General features: G+C 40.4%; 1 long non-coding RNA gene across 5 annotated transcripts in view; it reads right to left on the reverse strand.

Annotated features, from left to right (window-relative positions):
- The window catches only part of LOC103877205, a 73,784-nt gene extending 48,317 nt beyond the window's left edge, over positions 1–25,467 (reverse strand). The window contains exons 1-4 of one of the 5 annotated variants that reach the window (XR_001894399.3): positions 20,025–25,467; positions 3,117–3,294; positions 2,240–2,449; positions 723–1,789 (exon numbers count right to left, since the gene is read on the reverse strand). This is a non-coding gene — a long non-coding RNA (uncharacterized LOC103877205). Of the gene's footprint in view, positions 1–722; positions 2,098–2,239; positions 2,450–3,116; positions 3,295–18,335; positions 18,538–20,024 lie in introns of those variants that run through there. The other 4 variants (XR_001894398.3, XR_001894397.3, XR_004178349.1 and 1 more) reach the window with 4 other exon arrangements.
- Between the last annotated feature and the right edge of the window lie 554 nt (positions 25,468–26,021).

The following is a 26,021-nucleotide window of genomic DNA, read 5'->3' on the forward strand; positions in this document are numbered from 1 at the left end:
AATTTTATGACTGGATTTATGTCAAATACTGGACAGCATAATCTCCACTTGTATCATCTATTTAAAGAAAGTTATTTATTCTAGTGGAAAACTGGGTCGAGTTAAACATGTGGTACTTAAATGTAAAACATTTTTGGAGAGCTGCAAAGAAACGTTTATCTGTTGATGTAAGTGTGATTTGAAATATAAAATGTATGAGATGCAGCTATAAAAGAGCATGACTGACTTTTTCTTTTCTTTTTTTTAAACAAATGGGCTCAAGTTTTTACAACCAAGGGGATTTTGTTTCCTTTCAAGCTCCCCCTTGAGATGTTTGTTTCACTCTAATGGAGCTGCTGCTAGCTGGGTTTTTGCATTGCTGATTTCAAAGCTATCCTAATAAACTTGTAACATGTTTTTGTGGATTTCTTCATTGCTTTCTATCTGATATGGTTTGGCTTTGTGCCCACCTAAATCTCATCTTGAATTGTAATAATCCCCACATGTCAAGGGTGGGATGCGGTGGGGATAATTGAATCATGGAGTCAGTTTCCCCCATACTGCTCTCATGGTAGTGAATAAGTCTCATGAGATCTGATGGTTTTACAAATGGGACTTCCCCTGCACAAGCCCTCTTGTGGAACTGTGAGTTCAATAAACCTCTTTTTCTTGATAGATTACCCCGTCTCAGGTATGGCTTTATTAGCAGCATGACAACAGACTAATACACCATCCTTTAAAAATGTAGTTGGTATTTCTCCATAGCCAAACTTTATTGGGACTGTAGTCTTGGGGTAAGTGGAAGATGAAGGGGTTAGGAGAAGGACAGAGACATGTGATGAGCTTCTGTAATGAAGAACACAAGGCTTCACCTTCTCCATTTCATCTATTCCTCTCAGTAAGCCTGTGTAAGGTATTATTATGTCCATTTGAAGGAAACTGAAGGTTAGTGGTAAAGCCATTTTTTTAGCCTATGCAGCATAATGGCCCAACCAGAATTCACCAGATCTGTTTTACTGAAAATTCAAGATCACATCACCACCCTGTGCTGACCCTTACAGTATGGACAAAATGCTTTAGGTTAATAATGAAATGCACTTGCAAATGAAGTAGAAAGGCCTGAATGGTAGGCAGGTGGATAACTGCCTTTGTTGGGTAAATTGCTATTCTCAGAAGCGGAGGAGTAGGCCAGGAAAGTGTAGGAACAACCAGCAGCAAGCTGGCAGCCCAGGGTTGGTCCAGTCACAGAATAACACCTTGGAGCGCCTGGAGAGAGAAGTCACCGCTGCCGAGGACGCTTGCTCAGCCTGGAGATCACTGGCTCTGTGCTGGGTGCTGGAACGCAAAGTTTTGCCCTCTGCCACCAAGTCCTCAGCAGACATTGAGAAAGAAGATAATAAGCCATCACACTCTCGAGTGCCCTACAGTCTGAGTGGCGAGCAGAGGGCATTACAGAAACCAGGCAAGAGGACCACACAGACATGAGCTGTCTACATGGTCTGTTCAGGAAGACAAGTCACTTGTTCTCCACAGCAGTTACTTTCCATCCTGAAGGGTCTGGGCCAGCAGAGGCAGCTGTGTCATCTCTCTCAATCCCATGCTCGAGTCAGGGTTCCTCACTCAACCCCAAACCATGGGAGTTTCAGAGGAAAGACTCTTGTCTTCCTCTTGGGGATGTCTGCTTCTTTGGCTTTATTTTGCTTTGATTTTGGTTGATGTGCTGGCTGTCGATTTTAAGGGCTGGCATACTTCAGTGTTAGTGCCTGCCCTGTCTGGGTCTTGCATATTTTTCCCATGCCTGCTCACCTCTCTGGGTGTCACATGAAAAGTGCTTGTCGTCGCAAAACTTACTAACAACAGAAATGACATTCACATTCATCTTTATAATTTAGGGTAGAATATTTTAAGTAAAACAGAAGAGGAACAATTGGGGAGTGTTCTATAGGGACCCAGAGGATTTTCTTGTTGCAAAATATAATCACTTGTCAGCGTGTCAAAAATTCTCTGCTTTGATTATATGTAGCAATACAATTTCACATGTGTGACAAATAATTGTCTTGATTATAGGTATCAGCAGAATATTGTGTAGGGAACAAATAATTGACAGATCCTGGGTCTCTAGAAAATGGAAACATTTGAAATGTAAATACATTTGTGGAATGTGCCTACTCTGTCATTTGTTCATGGACGGGATTTACATTAAGGAAAGCAGGACTTATTTCCTAAAAAGTACCAAAAAAGAAAGAGAGAAGTGACTTACCTCTGCAAGAATAATGCAATAAGCAAATCAGTGATTTTTCTGATTGTGTTTTCCTCATCACCACTAGTTTAATGCATTGTGAAGAGCAAGAACACTGGAGTCAGACTTTCCTGGGTTCTGCCACTTAATAGAACGTGAAACTGAGCAAGTCATTGAGATTCCCTAGGCCTCAGCACTTGAGGACAACACCGTTTTCCTCTCAGGAGTGTCCTGAGGATTAAGAGAGATCATGGATATAAAGGGTATGGCATGGAGCATATGGTCAATAAATGGTAGCTAATAGTGGTCTGCTCGTCTTTCATCCCCGACAGATGTGCTGCAAACTGGATTGCCATATTCCCGGTTTCCTGATGTTAACTTACTACTACAGCATTTTCAAAACCTCTTGGGTGGGCCTTTTGTTTCAACTGGTACAATCTAAAGATAGTTAATGGTGAAATATATGTGTTTGTGGGTGTGTTCTTGAATCAAGATAAACTTGCATTGTATTCATTTTTTAAAATCATGAATGTGGCCGGGCGCGGTGGCTCAAGCCTGTAATCCCAGCACTTTGGGAGGCCGAGACAGAAGGATCACGAGGTCAGGAGATCGAAACCATCCTGGCTAACCCGGTGAAACCCCGTCTCTACTAAAAAAAAATACAAAAAACTAGCCGGGAGAGGTGGCGGGCGCCTGTAGTCCCAGCTGCTCGGGACGCTGAGGCAGGAGAATGGCGTGAACCCGGGAGGCGGAGCTTGCAGTGAGCTGAGATCTGGCCACTGCACTCCAGCCTGGGCGACAGAGCGAGACTCCGTCTCAGAAAAATAAATAAATAAATAAATAAAATCATGAATGTGTGACTTACTTCAAAAAGTATCTTAAATGCTTGCATACTTACATTTATGAGAAAAACAATATATGGCCTTGAAAATATATGTGGAACTTATTAAAGGAATTTCCTTGATGGTTTCATCGTTGTGATTTGTAATTCTTAATCAGTTTACATAGATGCATTAAGTTCTTTCCAGCTGTGAAGACAGGTATGTACACAGGTCACTCTGGGGGTTGCAGCCTTCCTGCAAGAAAACACAGGAAATAAGAAATACTAAGATGTCATCTCAGCAAGACTGATGAAAATTGATCCTTTTTCAGTATAGAACATGATTCTAGTGAAAAGGCACAAAAGTAGTTTTACATCAATCATTAGACTTTTATTGTTTCCCAAGGTGACAATAAGAGATAATGCTCATTCTGATGATGTAGGCATTCTGCTTTTAAAATGTGTCACTTTTTTCATATTGCAAAAGTAATATTTGATTATTAAATATAAAAGGGAGGAGAAAGGCAGAGAGGAAAAAAAAAACATACGGATCAGCCAAATGGAGAAAAAAAATCCATCTTTGAGCCTGCTACGGAAATGTACATGCTTTTAGACTTTCTGATATTCTTGGCGTTACAATTTATTTTAAAATAGTTTTTGTTGCTGCAGAGTTATTTTACAACTTGTTGTTTTCCAGTGAAATATGCAATCAACATCTTTTCATGTCAAGAAATAGACTTCTATTAACTATTTTAGTAGCTGCCTATTATCCTATTATATGACTATACCATAATTTATCTAACCAAGATCTTATCATTAGAGTTTTATGTTGTTATTTTTATTTTCTCCTCCCCTCAAAACACTGTGACGTAAAAATGCTTTATATACACGTTGTAATCTTGTTTGGTTGGCGGATCAGGAGAAGATTCATTAATTTAGAGCTTGAAATAAGTGCTGACAACTCACTCTCTGGGGGCGCTCCCTGGTCAACGAGACCCGCAGCGCGGAAGCTCCCCGATGCTTTCCATGGTGGGCTCCTCTTTTATTTTCATCTTTGGACTCTCTTAAGGGAACAATTGATTCTCATTGTTTAATCGGCCCTTTCTTGGTTACTAATAAGGCTAACATTTCTTGTATTTTTATTGCCCATCTGAATTTATTTTATAAACTACTTGTTCATGCTTTCACCTAACTTCTAATTATTTTGTACATCATTTAAAAAAATGCATATATGCTCTTTATATGTTAGGAATGTGAATATGTTACCTTATGTTGCAGTTTGATGTCAGTTTTCATTTGACCTTCATTTTCATATTAATTAGGTTAACTCCAGATTGTTTGATTTTATGCCATTAAATACTATGCTATTCTTAAAAATAGCATAAATACAGCCACCTTGCATATATGAGCTATTTAAATTCAGGAGGAAATATATATTGAGACGAACACTCAGGATGAAGTACCAAGGTGACACCCGTTATCAACGAATCTGGAGCTTTGCCAAAATACACCAACTCTGTTTTTTTTAATATACAGAGATTTGCTGTAAGGCTCAGTCTTTTGCAGGGTGAACAAATGAATCTACATAATAATACCCTCAATAGATCTGTGATAATCCTTTGAGCACATATTGAAATTTCTGCAAAGCAGCTAAATGTGTTTCTAGGATTTAAAAAATCCTAATACATTAATCTGGAAACACAGATGTCTATCTGGCCAAACAAAAGAATGCCTAATAAAGTTTTCAGTGGAAAAATTAGTGTCCAATATCTTCAGCAACCCTAATGTGCCATGGACCAAAAGTGGTAAGCAGCTCAACTTCCCAGTGCATCTGGATCCAGAATGCTAAATATCTAAACGCGAGGAAGTCACTCCGAGTGAGCCATTTTGTTTTAATTGAATGGTCTTGTTATAACAACAGAAATGTGTTCAATTGGTTTACAGTGTAGAATTGTTTTAGTTTAAAAGGCAAATATTTACAAGGCTTTGTTTTAATGATTTATCATGATAGATGTGTAGCAAAACATAGATCCTAAACCAAGATGGCCCAGGATTGACTCTGGTTGGGCAAAGTAGGTGGTGACTTTGTTTGAGCTGGAAATCCTCAAATGACAGAGCTCACCTAGTCACTGTACTGTCTTTCCATACTGCTAGCGGAAGCTTTAGAAGCTGACCGCTGTACATTTGATACCCCCAACCCAATTAACCTGCCAGGAATGGTGGGATAGAGAAAAACCCTACAATTTGAACTGTCAATTTAAGCAAGGTAAATATCACTTACTAATCTACAATACTAGAATAAATGATACCCAAGGAAATAATTCTCTTTACCATCGCACCTATCTGGACAATCTAAGATGGTATTCCGGAGCCAATTACTTCGAAAGCAGGCATTGATTTTATTTTATTTTTTACCAGCATGAAACAAGTTGGCATAAGAAATGTTGGTTTACTACTTTGTTTATATTAATTATATACAGACACTAGAAGGTGATAACATAAGATTGATTGTAATTGAGCCATAAATTTAACACACACAGCAACATCATCCATTTACCTGGACAGCTCTTAGCTGAAATATATTTCTCGAACTGAAATAGGAGAAAGAGGGCCTAAAGATAACAAATGACAAATGTCTTCTACCTATGGCCAAGTGAAGAAATCCTTGACATAAACTAGTGTCTACTCAGCTAGCAAAGTTATTCTCCTAGGATATGAATCATGCAAAGTTTGAATATCTAAATGACTATTTATCACCCAAGATTCCTATATTTGGCAAGCATGCTTAAGAAATTCTAAATTTTTGGAAATAAAATGATTTTTATATCTATCTCTATATAGTATCCAGCCTCTTGAGTGACTCTGTTCAGCCATGTAAGGTGTTTACAAGGCTAATTCAGATGTCCAGAAAGTATCTGCTCCATATTAGGTGGAGGCAGTGAGGCCCTCGGGCCTGTGTGAATTACAGTAGCCAAAGAAGAATGTAAAAGGGAGCCTCAAGTATGGATGACAGAGAATGCCACTGGACCACTGAGAGAAACATCTGCAGTCCTGGAACTTGGTTGAAATTTATAACGTCTCTGTTGCGGTAACAGGACAGAACAACTCCAGCTTGTTCTACAGAAATTTGAAGGGGAAACAGGCTGGAAGGAGGAAGGTGAACATCTGTTCTTTAATACCCTTCCAGGCTAGCAAATCTCCACCCATGGGGTGAGGAGAAGGAGAAGCCCAGAGGGCAGTGTGGATCACTTGATTTCAAAGTTGTAGACTTGGCCTTAGCAAAGGAGTAGGCCAGGGGATGATTGAGGGGTTTTGGGTTATGAATGGTAAACAGGCCCATAGGAGTCCAGGCTCAACAGTTCTCTAACTGACTTCAGATCAAGTCGCTCAAGTACTGGGAAAATAGAGAACACCTGGAAGGATGACAGAGCATTGTCAGACTCCGAAGCAGATAGTGAGTCACATTTGCAGTGCGAGATTTCCATCTGATGTGGATTTGGAAGTAAACACATGATCAACCTTGATATCCAATTTGAAATATAATTTGTAGTAGGTTTCCAGATGGGCCATGTATGAGCAGTATAAGAAGGGACAGAATCAACACTGACTGCCCCACTTTTCTGGTCCATCCCAGAGGATTCTTGAGAGGAGTGCGGAGGTGAAGGAAAGCGCTGGGCTTAGAGGGAACCTGGGAAATTGCCTGACCCAGGAAACACCTTGGGGCATGCACCGGCTAACAGAGAGATGGCCAGGGAATGTGTGTGCTTTCCCTACCCCACCATAATCCAAAATGTAAATTAAATCACAATTTGAAAATTAAATGATGTTAACTGAATATAAAGTTACTGTATTGGCATAAACAAAAAAATGTTTCCAGTGGCTCTAAATACAGGAATTTTAGAGTATATTCATCTACACACATGCAAAAAGGAATTTTAAATTGCATTTAGTAATCATAGTTATTGATAAACTAGTGTTATTTTGAAATTAACATATCTGTACAAGAGAAAATATGTAATTTTACAAGTAATTGTTAAATTGTTAAGCAAATAATGTTAATGTCGTTAACAAAGTTTTTAGTGTAAGATAAAAGAGGTATAAATACAAAATCAATAGCATGAAAACTACCATCTTAAATTTGAATTAGAAATACTATTATGGGCTTATGATTTATTTTCTTGTTCTTATAAAACAAAGACTTCCCAGTTCTGTCCACTGGAAAGGCCAAGAAAACATAAGGAGAATCTAGTAGTAGTTAGCAACCCTCACACATAATAGTGGCCTCTGACTACCATTTCTCACTAAAGGAACAGTGCTCTAAGTCTAAGGTAGAAATACGTTAGGTAAATCCCGAACATCGTCCGTGGCTGGAAGGCAACAGGGCTACCAACAACCACAGGAGTCATGTCAAAGATTCAGCCTAAAGGAGTTCCCCAAAACCAAGATGAGATATTCTGAACATCAAAAAATAAAATAATGCCTGCAATGGACTAAAACATCAAATTCATAAAAACTCATCTGTTTATAATGATAAAAAAGAAATCCTTGCTTATTCTTGGAAGTTGCTAAGGCATCAGCTTTATTTTTTTGAAAATCAGTAAATAAAGGGAAAAAGTCAAGCATATATCCTATCTTTTCCATAAGAACACACTTCTGGTACCCATGTAGTTAATGATGGAAAATTCTGTATGACAAAATTCTAATTATTAAGTGGCAGGATTAGAAAATCACCACTTTCATGCCTATAATCCCAGCACTTTGGGAGGCCAAGGCCGGCGGGTGACCTGAGGTCGAGTTTAGGACCAGCTTGGCCAACATGGTGAAAACCCATCCTCTAAAAAAATACAAAAATTAGCCAGGCATGATAGCGGGTGCCTGTAATCCCAGCTACTTGGGAGGCTGAGGTGGGAGAATCACTTGAACTCAGGAGGCGGAGGTTGCAGTGAGCCCAGATGGTGCCACTATACTCCAGCCTGGGCAACAGACCGAGACTCTGTCTCCAAAATAAAATAAAAAAAAATCAAAAATAAAAAAAAATCACCACTTCACAGCTCCTAATGAAGTAGTGGATGTAGACTATTTTCATCAATGTCTGTGAAAACCATTCAGTGAAAAGTTAAAGGTCAACTTTAGAATGCAGAATCAGGTTGACAACATTGGAACCCACAGTTCAAACACCTTGCGGGAGGTAGGACCGTGATGTCTCAGGAGCCTCCTGTTTTAACACTGTAGGAAGCACCCAGTGTCACTGGAGAAGAAAGAAAGTGGTTCATTCTAGTCCAGCCTCTGTACTAGTAAAAGCATAAGCATGAGTAACTACATGTTGAAGAAGCCATTGCCAATGCAGAAAGTAGCCGGTTCTATTTCATGTAAATCATCTGGTTGCCATCATGCAATATATGGTCTGCGTAAAAAGATGGAGAGGAAATTACTACAGAGGGAAACAAAAGAGACATTGAGAGGCAAGCCAAGCAATACTGCCCAGGAACCTTTGGGGCTGTAATTCCAACAAACTAACTCTAAAAAGACATTTTTCAGAAAAGTAGAAATTTGTACACAGGCCAGGTATATAATAATGATGAGAAATTATTTTAAGTCTTATTGGGTGTGAAAATGTTATTATGGTTATGTTTTTAAGTCTCATCTGTTAAAGAGACATCCTGCAGTATTTATAAATGGAGTGACATTATGTCTGGGATCTCTTTAGACCACTTCAAGGGGGATGCGGGAATGACAAGAAGTGTGAGGAGTCATACTGCAACAAGACAGGCAAAATGAATCGTTGAAGTGGCCAATGGACAATAGGGTTCCATTAACTTCCCTCTACTTTTGTGCATATCTGAACATTTGATTAATATGAAATAACACTAAAGCCAATCATCAATGCTGCTTTCTTGGAAGCAGAAAAGGGCCCCAGAGATTCTGAATTGCAACACTCAGACTATTTCTAGCCCTATCCAGGAAAAATATTTCCTTACAGCTGGTGTCTCTGACAACCCCATTGATTCACAAACCATGATCTTAATCCACTAGAGCCTGGAGTTTCTCTGAGACAAGCTAGGTTGTCAGCCTCACCCTATATCACAGGAAATTTGACTATTTCCACCAATCTCTGTAATGAGCAAGTAATATTTTGATTGTGTCGGCCACGGTCTTCTGGGGGATCTTCATTATCACTGGCACGATAGAGCACACGGCAGCTGGTGAACCGAAGGCGGCAGCCCTCATCCCCAGGAAACTCATTTCAGGGAGAGGGAAAAAAAAGGCAATAAAGTTGTCAGTGCAATAATGCTTCACCTTGTGAAGTGTGAATGCCTCAATGCTGGGATATGTTTTTGTTTAGTGAATTATCCCCTTGTCTGCTAAGAATAGAAACTGCAGCTGCTTAGGCATAACAAGAAAGTTGTTCATTTCTTTGAAAAGTGCTTTCTTTCTTCACAAACGTGCCTAACTCAGGCATAAGCTAGTTCAAATCTTTCTGGGGTCCTCCAATTAGCTGCAATTGAACATGTACGAATGCTACTCCAATGAGACCTGTTTGTATATAGTTTATAAGAGGCATCGTTTTTCCTAATGTTTTTCTTACACTCCTAAGGAAAGTACAGGCTCTGTGTAGCCATTTCAGGGATGATGGTTAATTTTATGTGTCAGCCTGAAGAGTGGTTTTGGATGACATTAACGTTTAAATTTATAACCTTTGGGTAAAACAGATTGCCCTCCATAATGTAGGTGGGCCTCAACCCTTCAGTTGAAGGCCTGAACAGAACAAAAAGACTGACTTCCCCAAGCAAGAGGGAATTCTCTAGTAGCCGGCCTACCAGTCTACCTGCCCTGTCAGGTCTCTAGGGTCTCCAGCCTGCTGGACCACGCTGCAGATTTTGGGCTTCTCAACCCTTCCGTAATCACAAGAGCAAATTTCTTTCAATAAATCATATATCATATATGTACGGGATAAATATAACCTAAAACATATATATGAAATTCTAATTCTCCTAGCACAAGCCTATGCATTTAACCTTATAGAACTAAATGGCCCTTTAAAAATCAAGTTGGTTTCATCTTCTAATTATTTGCAAGTTTTTGTCCATATATATTCTATTGCTTCTGCTTCCTTAGCGAACCCCCACCATCAGGGGCAGGAAAATGGTTCATCTACCTTAAACGCTCAGGTTGCCTATGTTGCTACCTCAGACCTTCACTTGATATAGAAATATTAGAAACCACACACTTCCCTGAGGTGAATCCTTCCAGCATCAGTTTGTGTGAGGACTGAGCTGTGAGTCATGACCGAGTATGATGTCATGCTGTGGCTTTGAGTGTGGTCAGTCACCCCAGTGGCATGTCTTCATCTCCAGGCTCCCCTTCATCGACAAGCATGGGTTTGGGTTTGTTTTATGAAAAAGTAATCAATGTTTACCTTTTCAAGGACAGTGTTAACCTTCACATTGGGACATATAAATCTAACTTCAAATTTAACCTCTACTAATCACTTGCTGTGAAATCCTTGGGCCCATTAAACTCTGTGCCTCCGTCTCCTCATCTGGAAAACAAGCATTTTTAAAATTTCTCCTTAAGAGGTTTATTGTGAAGACAAAAACAAAATGATAGGATCCCAAGATGGAGTGCAGGATGCCACCAACCAATCTAACATACTACTACTACATGATGGGTGGAGAAAAGGCGTGACCTGAAAAAACTTTCAAATCTGTAATAAAAGCAAAGGAAATAGCACAAAGCACTACACTCTGAATGGTAAAGTTGTTTCCCACAGAGGCATAGTTTCATAATCTTCATACTGCTATAGATGTATACCAAAACTGGACAATTAAATAAATAGATAGCCAATAGTAAGGATTTACAGCTAAGCAAGAGGGAGATTCAAATAATCCATGGGGTCATAAATGGAGATGCAGACAGCAGCATGAACTCATGTTTAGACTAATACAGATGCATAGTTACCTACAGAAATAGTTATGGATACAAGTATATACAGGGGTTAGTGTACAGACATCTCTTGCCCTGCTCTATTAGTTGAGAGGGCCTGGAAGCCATTAGTCACCAGTAGCACCAGTACCTCTAGCACCCAAAGCTTGATTTCTAGTGCTATTCTCCAGCAAAATGAATCAGGGAGCCTTGAGAAAGAGTAAGCTCTAAAACTGAATCAGAATTCACAAGATGAGTCTGGAGCATCTCATAGTACCAGGAATTAAAGACATGCCAAAAAAAAAAAAAACACTAATGAAAAATGTCACAGTGATGATGGATGATGGGAGTATGACAAAGGGACACAGGAACCAATGGAAAGAGCTCCCAATAGCCGAGCCACAAAAGTGGTATTAGATGAAAATTTGAAGTTTAAGATAAACATATAAATAAAATAAATTTTAAAACCATATATGTAAAATATCCTTGTGTCCATACTGATACAACAGATTGAAATAAATGGAGAAGGGGGACACATTTCCAAATCAGAAACATTGCAGATAATTTATGGAGAGCATAACTCCTCATTTCTTAAGTGTGGGATGTACATAGTAACCCACAGCAGAGAGTACACTATGGAAAGGGAGAGGGAGTCATTTTACGGTGGAAATACCTAACAAACTACCTGAGATGGTCAAGGTCAACACCAACAATGACAAGTCATATTGATAGTGTGTACCTTAGTTATGATGTGATGCAAGTGGTACTTTACCTCTGTGGCCTTCCTCCCAGAGACATATAATCCCAGTCTAATCATGTGAAAAATATCAGAAAAATCTCAGTTGAGAAACAGTCTACAAAATATCTGACCAGTGCTCCTCAAAGTGTCAAGGGCTCCTAGCAGTCTGGGAGGCCAAGGCAGGCAGATTACTTGAGGCCAGGAGTTCAAAACCAGCCTGGCCAACATGGTGAAACCCTGTCACTACTAAAAATACAAAAAAGTTAGCCAGGCATGGTGGTGGGTGCCTGAAGTCCCAGCTACTCTGGAGGCTGAGGCAGGAGAATTGCATGAATCCAGGAGGCGGAGGTTGCAGTGAGCTGAGATCACACCACTGCACTCCAGCCTAGGCAACAAAGTGAGACTCCAACTGAAAAAAAAAAAGTGTCAAGGGCATCAAAAACAAGCAAAGTTTGATAAACTGTCACAGCCAAGACGAGCTTAAGGAGACAAGATGACTTGGTGTAATGTGGTATCCTGGGTGAAATCCTGGGATAGAAAAAGGACATTAGGTAACAGCTAAGGATATTCTAATGTGGCATGGACTTTAGCTAGTATTAATAATGTATCAACGTTACTTCATTAATTGTAACAAATGTCCATCACAACGTAGGGCTTAGTAACAAGAGAACCTAGGTGTAGGGTATGTGGAAACTCTGTGCTACCTTTAGATTTACAGGTTTTTCTGAAAACCTAAACTGTTCTAAAATATATATTTTATTTAAAAATGAAGTCATATATGTTAAGTTCTTTACACAGTAAATGGCTACTCAATATTAATTTCTATCACTATCACTTACCATACAAGAGGAGTATTAAGAGAACGTTAGGTAGATTATAATAAAACGAGTCTTAAATGCAAGCCCAATTTTTACAGTAATGATTAGGGGAGGATTAAGAAGAGTCCTCTGTGAAACTTCTCTATTGATTTCAAAGTTAGAGGATTAAATTAAAAGAAAGAAGGGATCACCAATAAAATTCAAGCTAGTTTACAAAGCACACCTAAAATAATGAGATGAAAAAAACCTAGTTTCTTTTAGTTATAAAGCTTAAATAGAAATGTCTATTCAAAACTGAGAATAAGATGAAGAAGTATTTTTCTGATACTTGTCTATAGTACCAGAAAAGCACTCGAAAGACAATGGCGAGTGTCTTTTTCTCCCCATCCAGAATTGCACTCCATTTGTTACTATATACTGTGGCGCACTGATTTCCCAGAACTGCCGTAACCAAGTACCACAGACTGGGAGCTCAAACGACAGACATTTATTCTCTCACGGTTCTGGAGGCTGGAAGTCCAAGATCGAGGTGTTCTTAGCAAGGGTGGTTTCCTCTGAGGCCTCTCTCTTTGGATTGTAGATGCCATCTTCTCCTTGTGTTTCCATATGGGCAACCCTCCATGTGTGCCTGTGTCCTAATCTTTTCTTACAAGGACACCAGTCAGATTAGATTATGGTCCACCCCATGACCTCATTTTCAGCTAATTACCTCTTTAAATACTCCATCTTCAAATACAGTCACATTCTAAGGTACTTGGGGTTAAGACTGCAACATATGCGTGTGATGGGAAGGGGAGGTAACAATGCAGCCTATCACACGTGGTCTAGTTCACCCGTTATTGTGAAGATCAAATGTCAAAGTACTCAGCGGAGAACCTGGTACACAGTGTGTCCCATAAGGAGGGGCTGATGCTTATTTCTCCAGAATCTTGCAGACAGGGCTAAAGCCATCCTTGCCAAGTGACTCTGCCCCTCTCTCATCTCCGCACACCTTAAGGTGGCCCCAGGCCTCATGTCAAGCGAGGCAGATGCTTTTTTCATATTCTCCTGCTGAACCCCTTTGTTACTTTCCTCCTCATTTCCAGTGCTTCATCCCGTCCCTCCTGGAAACTCCGAGCTCTCAGGCCCTTTGGAACTTCCAGTATCACAAATAGTGTTCTCAGGAGAGGATGTGAGCCTTGCTTGTGTGAAGGGACCAAAGGACTCCAACCTAAAACTCTATCCTCCCTACATGTGCTTGTCCCCATAGAATTAGTAAAGTAAGGATGCAAATTTAGGCTTAAATCCTAGAGTAGTGCAAGTGTGTGTGTGTGTGTGTGTGTGTGTGTATTTTTATGTTTTGGGGAGAGACTGGGGATAAAAGGAGAGGGAAGAGGACCAGAAGTAGAGAAGCAGAAAAAGTTCTGGCCCCTTTGAAATCAGAACAGGTATATGACCACCTACACTAACTTAAGACTCAGCTGCGGAACCTCCTTTTGCTTTGCAACCCACCATGCTTTTCTTAAAAGCCATTTTCTGAGTCAGATGCCCAGGTTTGAGTTTGTCTGAACTTCTGTATTCATGTATCGCTAGTACTCCCTCAAAACTTTTAAAAACTAATAATAACACATATTTATAAGTGCACTTAACTTTTCATAGTACATTTGTATATAATGACCTAATTTTCTCTTACCAGACACACAGAAAGAGTAAAATAAATCATGCTGGCCCATTTTATAAAGGAGAAAATGAACCCAGGGAAAATGCTACTTGCTTAAGGCCAAATAACAAGAACGCAAATTCAGGTCATCTGAATTTTATGCTAGGAAACCAGAATTGTCTTATCTAAGCTAGGGTGATAAGCAAAGCATTAACACAGAGTAATTACACTTCTGTCCCATTTGATTGATGAAGTTTAAACTTGAATTCCCCACAGTTAGATTCCTACCACAATTTTTTACTAGTTGAAGTATACCTCCAATGCTATTTAGATATCCTGATGTAAGTGTATGTGGACTTGCTATATTTTGCTAGGCATGACTAGGTTTACGGTTATGTGATTTAATAGATTTAAATAGACAAATAAAATTCCAGTAGGCTTATTTTCCTAGCCTGTCTGTGTGATTTTTGGGAAATTTAGCATGGTGTACAAACACAAAAGACTTCTCTGGATTACTATAAAATAATATATAGCATAAGGAAATGCACAGTTTTGACTGTTTGTCTAGTTTCTTAGCGTTGCCCATTATAGATTTATGAAGAGAGAACCTCAGTCTATAAAAGCAGTAATCTCCTTCAAAAATAACAGAAAAAGTAGCACATTCTGATTTGAAATACTATTGCTTCAAAGAATTGATTTCAGACTCCATTTCTGGCTATGCTGAAGTACTCGCGGCAGACCAACACTGCCCCTGAGAACAACTGGAAAAACTGGATGAAATACAAAACAGAGAGACAGAGAAAGTGTTCGAAGGTGTTGGTGATTTGCTTAGATAACGAGAAGTTACGTGGCCAAAGTCCCGGTGAGAAGGAACTTTAGGGAGGTGAGCCTAGGTGCTGACACTGCTCTTCTCTCTTTGGAGACCTTGCCAGCTCTCTGTGGACGGCAGAGAGCGAGCACGCAGGCAGAGGGCCTGGGCACAAGGCCACTGCCAGCATGGAAAGGAGCAGTAGAGCTTCAGGCAATCTCGTGGTGCTGGAGAGACAAAGTGGACTTGACATTGACCACATCAGCAAGAAATAGGGAGCCTTATCTAGGTGACAAAATGGATACAGGGAGGCGATCCTGCTCTCAGCTTCATTCCCCTTGAGGCACTTGCTGACCTCTGGAATTGCAAAGTGCAAGGGGGTAAAAAACCTGGCAGAAGCTGCTGATAAAGTTTTTGTTTGCCGTTTTTGTGGACTGGGGAGTACTTCACCGAAGGGAAGAGTCCCCTGTAGACACCTAAGGCTCATGGTTGGAACTCCCGAAAAGGGTATGAACGGACTAGAGGTAGACAAGTTCTCATAAAACTACAACCCCGTCTGCTCAGTTTAGATTGAGATAACCTACCTCTATCTATCTGCCTTCCGAGGACAGAAAGGAGCCTCTCTGGAGGAAGAGAATATCATCCAGAGCCTCTGTAACTTATACAAATTGTTTAGCATTTAAGAAAATTGTCTTTGCATGCTAAGAAACATGACAAGAAGATAAAAAAAAAAAGGTAAAAGAAACAGATCCGTACATTAACAATTCCAATAAAATGAAAACTAAAAGCCATATATATAATACACAGATTATATGTATATTTATATATACATACCTATGTATATGCATATGTAAATATATGCATATGTATGTATATATACAGTCATGCATTGCTTAATGACAGGGATACATTCTGAGAGATGCATCATTAGGTGATTTTGTCATTGTGCAGACATCATAGAGAGTACTTTACACAAAACTAGATGGTATAGCCTACTGAACACTCAGGCTCCACGGCGCAACTTATTGCTCATAGGTTACAAATCTCTACAGCATGTACTTGACTGAATACTGTAGGCAGTTGTAACATGATGATAAGTATTTGTGGATCTAAACATATCAAAACATAGAAAAGGTACAGTACAAATGTGATATCATAATCTTACATGACCACTATCATTTACATAGCCCATCATTGACCAAAATGTCATTATGTTTCATATGACTGCATGTACATTAGAAGCACTTTAAGGAAGCACTGGATAGTGAGCTAACATCGGCTGGGAGTGGTGGCTCATGCCTGTAATCTTAGCACTTTGGAAGGCTGAGGCAGGTGGATCACCTGAGGTCAGGAGTTCGAGACCAGCCTGACCAACATGGCGGAACCCTGTCTCTACTAAAAATACAAAAGTTAGCTGGGCATGGTGGCGTGAACCTGTATTCCCAGCTACTCAGGAGACTAACGCAGGAGAATCGCTTGAACCCAGGAGGCAGAGGTTGCAGTGAGCCACTGCACTCCAGCCTGGGTGACAGAGCAAGACTGTCTCAAAAAAAAAAAAAAAAAAAAAAAGCAGAAAGCAAGCAAGCAAGCTAATGTTGACATAGGGAAGTAGGGAAGGTGGGAAGGTGAGGAAAGCCCCACACTGAGGAGATGACATATGGGCTGAATCTTGTAAAAGGAAGGAGAAGAAGTGGTAAACACTAAAACTCAAAAATATGAAAGGCAACAGGGCAACCCCAGGCTAGAGTTCATGTTGTCCAAGAGTAGGATTAAGAGCTGGTAAGGTATTTTAGGGCCTATAATTCTGTCTCCTCCCAAGAAATCAGGAGCCCAGCAGAGGTCACTCAGTCTGTAGCATGCAGATTGTTTTAAGAAGATGAAACGTGAAGGCTGGACAACAAAGGTTCGAAGATTTGTGGTACCTCCGCAGGAGATGAAGACAACCTCAATTAGTCAGTGGTCCCGCAGGTGCAGAAGTGGGGATGGTGTTGGAAAGTGACCTGAGCAGGACTTGGAAACTATTTGGATGAGCAGAGAATTGGTAAAGATGGTTGTGAGGTGTTATCTTGGAAGTCTGGCTGGATGAGGTTGGGATGAGTCAGATCAGCGGGTGCTGAATGGGTATAAACTTGGTGACAGGGCAAAAGACCAGACGTAATAAGTTCCTCAGAAGTTGGATAAGTTGCAATGACTACAGGCCACTCAGATAAGAGACATCCATGGGCTTCTCCTGCACACTAAGGAATAGAGGTTTGCTCCTCAAGGGAGAAGTCTAGGCATAGAAATTGGGAGTTATTAGCATGTAGGTGAACGCAGGACAATGGGTGTGGTCAGGTCGTCACACAAGGAGAACCTTAACAGTGTGGAAATTAAGAGACTGAGGAGCACCAAGATTTACGGGCAGAGAAATCAAATGAACATTGTTTGGCCATTGTGATGAGCTGTATTGTTATTTCAGAGCTAGAGCAGATGGAACTCCACTCCTGGAACCTTATCATCTCATGAAGCTGCAGGCACTTAGTTCCAACTGTGTGCACTACTAGGCTGCCAATCATTTCTTAACGTCCCCACCCTCAGCTTCCTCACTGTGGGTGATCACACCTGATCTAACGTCCATGAGGATCAAAAGGCACAGAATGCATTAAAGCCAAGGGAAAACTGAAGCACCACAGAAGTAAGAGTTGGGGTCATTGCTCTTCTTGTCTAGTTAGAGAAGGAAGTGCAATCTACAGGTTAAGGACTTGAATCTGGATTTGGACTTGATTATAGCACTTACAAGTTGTTTAGCTTTCAGTAAGTCACTTAAACTCTCTAAGCCTCCTTTCCATTGGGATGATTCATTTATTCAACAACAGTGTGTAGATGATATCCACATCAACCAGGCAGTCTAGTTGGGATGAGGATCACATGTAAACAAAACAAAAATCCTTGCTCGCGAGTTCCTAGATTATCAACTGTCGTAAGGATAACATGAAATAAGGCATGGAAACTGGTGAGGCACAGTGCCTAGAACAAGGTAAACTCTCATGAAACGTTAGCTAAGTATATCATGGGTAAGACCTCTGCCAAAGCCACCTCCTAACTCTCTTCTTCCTGAGGCTGCTTCTAGAGTTAGAGCAGGCAAGCCAGAGAAAAGCATTACAAAAAGTAGAAATATTACAACAAACTACACCATTTCCACTCATGAACTCACCACATTAATAACCATGTTATCCATTTTAAATTGCCCAATATTAACAATGAAGTATTACCATTCAAATATTTCTCACTAGCTTTAATCATCTTGAGAAAAGCAAGTAAATTTCAGCTTAAACTGATAGAAAGTAAATGATTGACATTTTAATATGCAAGGAATTTATGAACTACTTACCAATGATAAATGATATCTCACCACAGTGTGCGGAAAGAGCTAAGACTGGCTGGGGTTGCAGGGCTCTGCAGATGGGCTCTCTGGAGTGGGTACCAATGCTGGGGCAAGGGCGGGCCTAGGGAATATGAGCTTGCATGCTCAGCTGGGTGACAGCCCTCATCAGAGAGTCCAAGAGGTCCCAACACAAAAATGTTAAGATCACCCAAACTAATGTATATTTCCAACTTCCACAAAAGGGAAAACATGTGGTAAATACAAGATGAATTGTGACACGGTTGATGGAACTGATCTTAGATGATTTTGGAAGTCCACAGGGAGGGATGTGCCAGACACCTAGAAATGGGAAAGGCAAGTGCTGGGAGTTTCTCAGTGTGTTGTCAACATTGGCCAGGACCCCTGGGCTGACACTCAGGTCTTTTGGTCCTCCTGCTGTGTCCCCAGGTTGGGACAGGGGAAGCATGCAAGAGGCAACGTGCAGGCGATACTTTCTTTTTTTTTTTTTTTTTTAAGATGGAGTCTCACTCTGTCGCCCAGGCTGGAGTGGAGTGGCATGATCTTGGCTCACTGCAAGAGATTCTCCTGCCTCAGCCTCCAAGTAGCTGAGATTACAGGCACCAACCACCATGCCTGGCTCATTTTTGTATTTTTAGTAGAGACAGGGTTTTGCCATGTGGGCCAGGCTGGTCTTGAACTCCCGATCTCAGGCAATTCACCCGCCTTGGCCTCCCAAAGTGCTTGACTTACAGGTGTGAGCCACAGCGCCCGGCAGGTGAAAGTATTTTTGACTACCTGGCAGGTACCTTGCTAACTATCAAATTTAAATTTAATATCATATTTTAATCACCAATTTCCTGTGCATTTGGTCAAGCAATTCATTTCTCCAAGGTGTAATCACTCATGCCTAAAGTGTCACAATGGATCTGTACATGAACAGTGACGAGGACACACCCTGAGCCCTTGGTGTTCCCAAAAGAAGAGGAGCAGAGATTTGTGCTGAATCTTGTTCTGACTTGTTAAATAACTGAAGCCGAACATGGTTTTAGGGAATTTGGGGGCATTGGTGTGTCTATGGTGAAGCAGCATTAGCCACACTAAATATTCTGTCTAATGGCCAGTGATAAGGACAATTTCCAGCTTTCTTTGAAAACTTCTGATTAATAAATAAAAGATATATAAGAAAAATATCAATAAACAAACCAATAAATATATGTTTTAGGCATGGTTATTACACAGAGAAAGCCTCAAGCCAGGCGTTGTTTTAATACAGAGCACATGGCTTAGCCTCATCCCTTTGGCTTATAAATCGTTCATTCATTCATCAAAGTTTAGGAGATAAAACAGATATGGATCTCTCAGATTAGGAAAGGCAAACACTTCTCACCCTCAGGTGGGAGAAGTACAATTGTCCTGAGGGAGACACCTTGTTCTGAGAGTTCTGATAAAGGCAACAAAAGATAGCTTAAGGGTCAAGGAAGGAAACAGGCAGGGAAGAGTAAATGCTTTGTTGTGGTTAGGACTATTTAGACTGTGAAGAAGACAGAAGTGACCTGAGTTCTTACAAAAATACAAAAAGAACTGAGGAATCCAGGAAAGTAATCTGAGCTACCTCCCAGCTAGGCACCCCCACCCCAGCCACGAGCACACTGGGACACCGTGCAGGGAGGAAAGGGTCTTGGGAGGGCAAGTTACCAGACAGCCTTCCGCAGCAGAAATTCTTGCCCCTAATTCAGAGTTTGTCCATCATGATGACTCTGCTTACATAGGGTGACCAAATAATGGGCTCCCTGTTGCTAAGCCTGAAATTCAAATTCTCCCAAGCAACCATATCTGATAGTTCAGCCAGCAGGCCTCTAGGGGTTGGCAAACTATGGCCTGCAGGCCAAATTCATCCATCAACAGCTTTGATATCACCGACAGCAGGCATGCTCCAGCTAGCACGTAGACTCGTGGACACAAAGCCAGCACATCCCTGCCCCTTTACCCCCAGCTCTGGCTTCCCTGTTGATGGCTACCTTTCACCACTGCCTACAACCTGCACTGGTTTCCACGGACACACTAAGGACTCTGCTGCTGGCAACTGCTGAGTACCGAGTGGTGGCAGTTCAGAGACAGTGACTCAGGCAGTCACCTCGCTCCAGCCAAGTTCTTCATGGTGAGACAGCCATGATTTCCAGGGAATCCCACAAGATCGGGGTGTCACAGTATAGAAAGTGAAACTGACCAGTGCCACCACCTCACCTCATCCTCGGCCTGCGAGGCTCTCCCCCGCAGCCGTCACTCTTCTTCTAGTGGATGCCACTGGATACAAAGCAAGCTCACCACCAGGGATGACTCTCCCCAGGCAGAAAGGACACAGCAAGGCAGCTGTTCTCTCTCTTGTTATTGAAGTATGTACATAATATCCTCGATTTTTAAATCTCTATGGGAAAACCTGAAATAGTCACTATCTGGCTGTTTACAGCGAAATTTGCTGACCCCTTCTCTAATAGACAGAGCCTGTCTGGCAGAGCTAATGAACCACAACAATTCTGAGGCCACTGAGCATCTTCTAGGTGGGTCAGACATCCACCCCTTATCAGATAGGCTGTTGCCCAGGGTAATGGTTCATTCTGCAGAGCATGGCATGCTAGGAAGAAGCAGCTCCCAATGGAAGAAACAGTAATTGTTGCCACCTAAAGCTCCTGAAGAGTGGTAGGCAGGCCCATTGCTGGGCTAGCACAGCACGTCCTTTGCAGGTTGGGCTGTTTCTAACATGTCATTGAACCAACCCTCTGCCTGTAGCTCAGTGGGTGGCACGTAACACAAGAACAGAACAAATATCTATTGCGCGCTTAGCCTGTGCCAAACACGGTTCTAGGTGCCCAAGTACAGTGATAATTCAAAGTCCCTAACCTCCTAGTGCTGCTTTTCCCCCAAGGTAACATTTTAAAATTATTTCACTTAACATCACCCTTCCCAGCACCAGATCACATAGGCAGTAAGAGTCAGGGTGGAGGTGTGAAAATAGCTCTGGCCACTCTGTAAACCATCCTGTTTCTTCTACGACTTGTTCTTTTGAAGAATAGGTGCTTAATAAAAATATTATGTGAAAGTGAATTTGCATGAAGCATTTTTGTCAGAAAATATTAAGCCTGGCTCCTCAGCCTCCTAGGATATTTTAAAGCTATGGATCATAAGACAGGATGTTTTGACGAGAAACAATATTAAAAACAGGAGCAGAAAGAGCCAATCATGGCAGCTAAGTAAAGAATCAGAGGGGAAAATTTTTAATGTTCAAAGGGTAGGAAATGGGCTATGCCTGGGGCTGGGGCTAAAGGGGAACACAGGAGTAAACGGTGCCAAACAGAAACTTCACCCAGTTCCATTTTTGTTTGGACCGACTCTGATTATGAGCATGGACGGGGAATCTAAGTACTGAGACATTGAAGTGACCACTGGACCAGGAGAATTATTATTAAAGAGCCAGAGAAGGAGGTTGTCCTTGGGATTTAGCCCCAGTGGTGATAGCAGAGCATATTATAACATTAATATACAAAGTCTATAATTTTACAAGTAGGTTCCTATAACTGCATACAACTTCACAGCAAAACCCCAGCTCATCATCATTGGATGACCGACTTCAGATGACAGTACCATGGGCTCTGCTTGCCTCAGGATCCCCCTCCTTTGAAATTCTGGAAAAGAAGGACTTCGAACCTAAATTACAACAGAATTAGGGCACTATATAAATCTACATCACTGCTGAAAAAGAACAATGCCTCTTTATTCATAACCCATAACCTTTATTAATAACTAATACATGCTCAACAATGTATTAGGTTTTCTGGTCATATTTGAGAAAGCATTATGTAACAAATGGACTTAAACAGGCATTTCTTTTCTTGTAATCAAATTGAATTGATTTCAAAGTAGTGCAAAAATTTGCTTGAAACCAGGGATTCAATGAGGTGGTTGTCCTATACATTGGGCTTGAGTCTCTTTCACTGTAGAGGAGAAATACAGGGGCTGTGAAGATTCCATGACAAGGAGGTATTGCAGGACCTTAGGACAGACTGGGATAAGCAGGATCAGTGAGTTAACACCGGAAAATGATGTTTCAGCAAAAGTGATTCCATTATCTTGCTGGAGTGAAGAGACAGATGAATGTCAAAAAACCCAGTTCATAGGAGGAACGGACATCCGTGATTTGTTCTGAGTTTAATAACCATTTGGTTTTATGCACTACACCGTCCTCAGTCACACCGTCTTGCATAATTAGTGCAGAGAGAACAGTAGTAATGGTAACCCTAGGGCATTACAAGAACCTGAACCATTACAGAATGAATTCATGCTCACTGTATCATACTTACTCTAAGCACACTGATGTTCTTTACAATGATTATCACACTATGAAAAGAAATAAGAAGATATAAAAGAAATTAAACAAAAGAAATAAAAACGGATTCTGTTTACCAAAGTATTCAATCATGAGACCAACCTCTTCTGAGATTTCGACTTCATTATGATTTTAATGCATGTTTAAGTACAGATATGAGCAATTTCGAGTTTTGCCCACTAATTGCTTTTGTAAGCATTCATGTGAGGTTTCGATTACATTATAAAGATGTGTGGGTGTTTACTCAGTTCTGTCATGTTCCTTAGTCCTACAACTGTTCCTAAATATTGTTTTATGCCATTAAGATAACTTTTGAGTTAGCAATGAAAAAAAGCTCTTGATTTTTCTTTTTTTTTCCTTTTAGAAGATTGCACTTGTATAGAAAAAAAAAAGAATTCCTAATAATCTTTACTTTGTTTGGTTACTCCCTGAGTTATTTTTGGTCCTTCATTTTAAAAAGATGCATAATGCATTTGTCTGGCTCGAGGAGCTTGTTCTCTGAATTACAGAGAATGAAGAAAGGAGCAAATTATCACCACTTTAAATTCGTCCAGATAATGCTGGCACACAATAGGACACACTGCTGCCTGAAGCTGTAACTCATGCAGTCCTTTAACCACCTACAGAAGCTTCCTCCTTCTCGCCTTGCAATCCAGGATTTTGAGGAATAGTACATTTGGGGAAATGTATTTTCCCTTTGGTCTTAGGCAAATATATACTTGTCTTATATGTTAGTGGTACATCATTACAAAATGTCATTTGTATTCTGCATGAATTTCCTGCCTTCAGCATCCTCACCTGGGCCAGGCTGAGCTAAGGGGATATGGATACCACTATCAGTAGTGACTGGTCAGTCCTCCAACCTAACCTCTTCAACCTCACCCCCACCTTTGGCTGGCTCCCTGAGTAGCTTTCACCTGTTCCCGTTGAGGGTCTCTGCAGCCAACAGATTGGGTTTGCTGCTCCACCTCTGGTACTGCTACCTCCAACCCCACTACTTCTAAAGATGCCAGCCCCCTGCAGAGGGACTCACGTTTGCAGTTGCCATGATCCCGGGATTCATCTTTCCAAGGAGTAGGGAAAGGCTCTTCTTCAGTAAGTCCTGAAATTACATTATCAAACCCTCGTTTAGGAAACATTTCCTGCTTTTCAGCTGTTTTTGATTACTTTAATTAACATTCAAATACACAAAAACTTGATTAGATTCTGGTGCAAAAAAAGATTACTTGTAAAAAAAAATTCTGTCTCTTAAAAAAAAAAACTTTGCTTTTCACCCTTCCCACATAAACTGTGAACATAGTGTTTTAATAAATAGTATTTCTTCCTTTTTCATGCTTTAATTTCTCTGAATTTGGCTAGCGAAAATTTCTCCAATGTCGCACCTATGTTTTCTGTTTTACCTTGAAACACTCACAGTAGTCTTAGAGCAATTTTTGCTTTCTGACCTATCAAGGTATTTTAGGCTTATATTTCACTTTTTCTACTCTAGGCCTAGAATCAGCCATTTCTCTAGTTACTTTATGTGGGAAAAATATTTAGAAATCAATATATGGGTGCTAGGTGTGCCCATCGTTGCCAGGGTGTAATTTTAGATTATTTTAGAAGGTAATTCTGGGATACTTTACTCTCTCTCTCTCTCTCACACACACACACACACACACACACACACACACACACACACACACAAACCTCTTTTTGAGTTTTGAGATTCTCATTACATACGAGTATTCATGGATGGTGACAGTCAATAGAGAGCTAGTGATTCAATATTAATTGACCATTTACAATAAATAGGTATCAACACTAGGGACATAGGAATGCTAACATCTATGTCCCCATCTTCTTGAAGCTATGTTGTACTATTAAATAAAGATAACAAACTAATAAATGTGCAATGTAATTTCAGGTAATTATAAGTGTTACAAAACTAATTCAGCAAGATATGAGAACCCAAATTGTAAGTTTTCTAAAAAGAAAAAACCCTACTTTCGATTGATCAGAGAAGTTAAAATTTGAGGAAAGGTTTGAATAAAGTGTGAGAGGCAGTCATAAAAATATCAAGGCAAAGAGAATTTCAGGAGGAAAGAACAGCAAGGGAGAAGACCCAAAGGTGAAAACAAGCATCAACTATTGTTGAAAAGGCTGATAAGATTGCAATGAAATAACGATTTAAGAGTGAGGGCAGTGATGGAAAATGAAGCGGAGAAAGAGGCAGGGCTGGAAAGCTGAAAGGTCCTTTAAGCCATTGTCAAAACTTCGACACTTTTTCCCAGTGTGAAAAGATGGAACTGGGCAATTTTGAGCAAAAAAGAGGCATAACCTGGTCTTCCTGAAACAAGACCACTCTGTCTATTCATAGGAAACAAGACTAGCCAAAACAGGAAACTGGCCAATATGGTTAGCGTGATAGTTCAGGCAAAGAAACATCAGCTTGAATGCACAGGGTGGCAGTGGCTTTCAGGAAGAAGTGACTGTGTTCAGGATGTATTTAGAAGGTGGAACTATCAGAAATTGATAATGAATTAAATGAAGGTATGAAAGAAAGACAGGAATTAAGAATGATTCCTAGGTTCTTGGTACCATTTGCTGAGAAGGGAAAGCCTGAGAAAGAAGGGATTTGTGGAATTTATGAAATGTTTTAGTTTGTGTCCAAAATGATCTTCAGATTCAATGCAATCCCTATCAAAATACCAATGATGTTCTCCACAGAAATAGAAAAAGTACCCTAAAATTTATACAGAACCACAAAGCATTCTGAATAGTCAAAGCAATCTTCAGCAAAAAAGAACAAAGCAGGAGACATCACAGTACCTGACTTTGAAATATACTACAAAGCAGTAGTAAGCAAAATGGCATGGTACTGGCATTAAATACATAGACCAATGGATGAACATAGATAACACATAAGTAAATCCAGATATTTACAGCCAACTGATATTTGATAGACATTAAGAGCATACACTGGGGAAATGACAGTCTCTTCAACAAATGGGCTAGGAAAACTGAATATCTACATGCAGAAGAATGAAACTAGACTCCTATCTCTCACCACTTACAAAGTCTATTCAAAATGAATTAAAGACTTAAATGTAAGACCTCAAACTATAAAACTACCAAAAGAAAACATAAGGGAAAGCTTTCATGACATTGGTATAGGCAAGAGTATATTTGGATAAGACTTTAAAAGTACAGGCAACAAAAGCAAAAATTGACAAATGGGATTATATAAAGCAAAGCTTCTGCACAGCAAAAGAAACAATCAATATAGTCAAGAGACAACTTAGAGAATTTGAGAAAATATTTGCCAACTA

This window comes from Papio anubis, chromosome 14 (genome assembly GCF_008728515.1).
Source record: "Papio anubis isolate 15944 chromosome 14, Panubis1.0, whole genome shotgun sequence".
In the NCBI taxonomy this organism is placed as follows: Eukaryota; Metazoa; Chordata; class Mammalia; order Primates; family Cercopithecidae; genus Papio; species Papio anubis.